Consider the following 4,625-nt stretch of genomic DNA (forward strand, 5'->3'; position numbering starts at 1 on the left):
GAAGATCTCACATTTTATTGCAAAGTGAAGATTTCTGTATTCTATTTATTCAACCTATAATTTATGTTACTCCTTGATCTTTTCTCTTGTCGTGACAAAGCATTTATTTAATAAAGTTATGCGCTCAGTTAGTTTGCATTGCCTTCCTCCTGGGGCAGGGGGCTCTGTGAGCACCCAGGCTGCCAACAGGAGGGGAAGGAGGAAGGCTGGACCTGTGTGTCCTCCAGGAGGTCACTGAGTGGAGAAAGGACAGTCCTCGCAGACGGAGCCCATCTTAAGTTGCCATTTTCTTGAACTCTGTATCCGTACCCTAGGTTACCCTACAGAGCTGCTGAGAGTCTCCGGGAAGCCAAATTACATACATAGAGCACACAGAACGGTGAACACACATGTGTTCTGTGGTTACTGCTGTAATTTTATCTCCACCACTGTCAGCAAGTACAGTAGTCTAATCCACCCCTAGACAAGTCCCCAGATGCTAAGGAAGACATTCCAAGAATGTTCCTCAGTCACTTATTCCGGTCCTTTACAAGCTCTTAATGCATAGAAACCTCTGTCCCAGGGGGATCCCACTTTCAGCTCCTCCTGGGCACCCTACTTCTGTTTACCCCAGGGGAGAAGCAAAGCTGTGTTTAACCACGCCCTCTGCCTTCTGCTTAGGTGTTCCTGTGACTTTTCCTTTAGGGGATTTTCAGCCTATGTTCTCCATGGCCCACATTCATTCTCAAAGGTGTCAGGGCAGTACTCCACCCCTTAAGTGTGCTGTTGACCACATACTACAGGCCCCGCACAGCTGGGGACAGCTGAGGGCAGTGGTGAGCTGTCCCTTCTGTTCCAACTCAGGAGCGATGGCATTCACACACCCCACCCCCCAAGCTCCCCCCACCCCTGCAGTCACATGGTGAGACCTTGTTTCAAACTGTACACATAACCTTTGCAGGCCATCAGAAATCTCCCTGGGGCTTCTCGGCCCTCCATGTCACAGAGCCAGAGACGCAAACACTGTGTTTGAGGCAAAAATGAATTGCGAAGGTGCAGGCAGTGCTGCAGAGAGGGAAAGAGCCCATGAGGTGGTGTGAGCACAGGGCACTGCAGGTGACAGTGGGACAGGCTTCTCCATCAAAAACTACTCTCCCTACTGGTGCCTGTGCAGTGTCTGAAGGAGCCAGGATTTTCCACCCAGCTGTTCCTCCTTGAGGCTCGTCTCCCTGGGGCCTCATGACCCTAACCCACTCCACATTCCTCCTGTTCCCCAGGGCCTTGTCTGACCCTTATAACCCTCATCTCCTAACTCCCTGCTCACAGCCTGTAGCCATTCAACAATCTGCCTCTTGGCAATTCTGCACAATTCACCATCAGGAGGCATAATCCACATGGCCCATTTATGCACTTACAGTCTTGGCCAGAGCCTGGGATCCACTGTCTCCTATGCTCACCCACAGTGAACGGCAACAGGTCCAAGACCACATGGTCCTGCTACCCTGTTCATCTCCTTCTCCTGCCTTGATCCACTTAAGCCACACCCTGAGTCTTGGCACTTACTTGTCTCCCATGATGTTATCACATCCTCCCAGATATCCATGCCAGACCCCCAAGTATCAGTCCAAACTCCTCACTCAGCTCCCCATCCAAGGATCCCACCAATCAGCTGCTCCCTGCTGGACTCAGCCACCCTCACCATCTTCCCTAGTCCTACTCTGGGTCATGTTCAATTCTGCCTACCAGACCCAACTCCACCCACCCTCTTGGATGACCTTCTCAGCCACAGTTCACATTCTAAACACATATCAAATCTTGCCCATCCTTGGCCTTAATTATCTCCCAGCTTCCAGGCCAAAGTTCAAATCCCTCAGCAAGATACCCAAACCCTCCCGGTAGGTTCCCCCACAACCTCCTTCTGCAGCTGCCCCTCTGCCTGCATCCTGTGAATGCCACACAGCCATGTGCAGGCTTCCGCGTTAGAGTACAGCTTAGGGTTGAAGGCCTTTTATGTGTTGTTCCCTCTTTCTAAACCTCACCGCTTAGAAGACACACGCATGCACTTGCACACACACACACTGGAAAGCATGCACACACACATGCACACTCTCGAAAGCATGCACGCGCACACACACGCACGTACACACACATTGTTTTCTCTATACCCCTAACGCTCCAAGATGCCTCCCATGACAGCACAAATGACTGTTCCTCATTGCACCACACCAGCTTCTGGAGGGCACACCTCTGTCACATCGTGCCACGGGTGGTCAAGCCTTGCTCCTGGGCTGTTGCCAGCACTGGGGTGTAAACACTCCAGGGTAAAGGACACCGTCTCTTTCAGCCCCACCCAACGCTCGGGAGACAGCTACGTCTACATTTAACCAACACTTACTTTAAGACGGAAATGATTTTCTATTCTGCAAGCTGTTCTTTGAGACAGGCGTTATCCCAGGACTTAAAGATGAGGTTTTAAACGGTATATAGAAGTTATAAATATGCACAAAGTCACACAATTCATAATCAGAGCAAAACAAATTCTTCCCCATAGCAGTCTGTGTGCCTAACTAGCACACTGTAGGTAGTTACTACAGAATACACACTTAACAAGTGCAGAAGCTACACCAGGGTGTCTGCATGTCCAGAGGGTGTAGAGAAAGGCCAGCCTTGTGGATGTACACCTGTGACATCACCCAGAGCACCAAGCTTTGGAACTGCTTTCCTACGACTGTCTGAAAGTTTTAAGCAACGTTGGAACAAGGGGGCTCATGTAGTCATTTGTCCCAGGCCCTGCAATCTAAGTCATCAGTCTTCTAGTAGAAATCACACGCGAGGTATACATAAAGATTCTCAAGCCCTATCCACAGCTCCTAATTCAGGAAGTTTGTGGGAGGGCTCCAGAATCCATCAGATGAAGCCACTTCAGAACTCCTTTCAGAAAGTTTAAAGTCAAGTGAGCTTAGCTGCAGTTCCCTGTGATGCCACTTGGGGACAGTATTACCTCAGTGTTTACCAAGAGCCAGGCTTAAACTTCGAAGGGCCAGGCCTCTAGTGAGAGATCAGGGCACACGTTCAATAGCCACCCGAAGCCCCAGGGAGCTAGCAATGGGCAGAGCCGGTTGTGGCAGCATCAAGAGCCTTCCACAAAATGTTCTGGAAAGAACCTAAGCAAGGTGGCTTTCTGAGGACCTGTAAGCGAAGGGTGACCCTAGAAACATCCAGACACCCTCTCACCTGCTACAGTGCTTGACAGAAGTCTCACCAGGATATGGTCTTGTTCCTTGAAGTTTAGAGCCTCTTTGCTAGACCAAGGGTAAAAGCGTACTCGGAGAGCAGCAACCTTGATCCTAAGCAAAAGGTACCTCAGGAAAATGAAAACTAGTAACCATTCTTTTTATGCATGAACTCATGAGGATTGGCTTATTCCGGGGCAACAGGAAACCCTCTGTTCCACCCTAAAGTAGCATTCTCCTGGCAGGGGTGGGCTTTGGAATCTAGTTTCCTGGCACCTGTGGAAGGTCCCAGGAGTCCCTGATCTCCAGATGTGGCCATTAAGTCAGTTGGGAGGAAGACTAGGCAAAGCCGTTAGAGAGGCCCCTCCATGGCCAGAGGGGTCATTGCTGACTGGAGGTGGGACTCAGCCTTGCACTGGGGAGGAAGATGGCTTGCCTTCCCTATGACCCCACTGCCAAAGGGTTAAGGAGGGTCCCTGGACTTGACTGGAGTTTCAGGTGCAAACAGAACAAAGTGTGAGCACGTTGCTTAAAAAAATAGTTTCCCCCACCCTATACTCTGACTCAGTCTCCAGTCTCTCGGCCCAAGATTTCTTTGAGACAGGGTTTCTCTGTGTAACCCTGGGTGTCCTGGAACTCACTCTGTAGACTAGGCTGGCTTCGAACTCAAAGATCCGCCTAAGGCGAGTGCCATCCCCACCATCATCCCCACCACACCCAGCCTGGTTCCTGAGCCATGTGAATCTCTTTCTGCTTGACTTGCCGATCTGGACCCAGATTTTCAGGCCCCTCCAGGAGCAGCTTCTGAAAACTCAGGTGACCTTTCCGAACAAGCCCAGCAACAGCAGGGTCATCAGGGTTTCCTACCCCAGGGGCCCATGTGAAACACAGTCCTTGTCCTGAAGGGGTAAGACAATCCCAATCCCAGTGTTTCCCATGCCCCGTCTCCCATGGCAATGTCACCGGAATGATTTTCTTGGTTTGGTTTGTTTTGGGGGGGAGTGGATTGGTTTTGCTTTGTTTGGGTGTTTGTATGCTGTGTGCTCAGGCTAGGTCTGACTCTCAATCGTCCTGCCTAAGCCTCCCGAATGCTAGGTTTGCAGACCATGCGTCCAGTGTCCAGTGACTTCTGGGTGTTGAAAAGAGGAAGGCAGGCCTATGTTCTCCCTCACCACCCACCCTCCTCGAAAGATCAGCTAGAGAGGTCCAAGGGGTTGGAAACCTTCCCTGGTGGGAAACCGCACAATCCTGGGTCCCATCACAGATCTGGATCTGGGTACAAAAGCATTTTCCTGTCCCTGTGTATGGTGGGCAACAATGACTCCCCTGTGTTAGGGGCAAGTCGGACAGGAGGCTCAGTTGGCTTCCAGGCTCCTTCCCAGGATGCACCAAAGACACACGCAAGACACACAC

This window comes from Mesocricetus auratus, unplaced genomic scaffold (assembly GCF_017639785.1).
Source record: "Mesocricetus auratus isolate SY011 unplaced genomic scaffold, BCM_Maur_2.0 Super-Scaffold_100010, whole genome shotgun sequence".
NCBI lineage: Eukaryota > Metazoa > Chordata > Mammalia > Rodentia > Cricetidae > Mesocricetus > Mesocricetus auratus.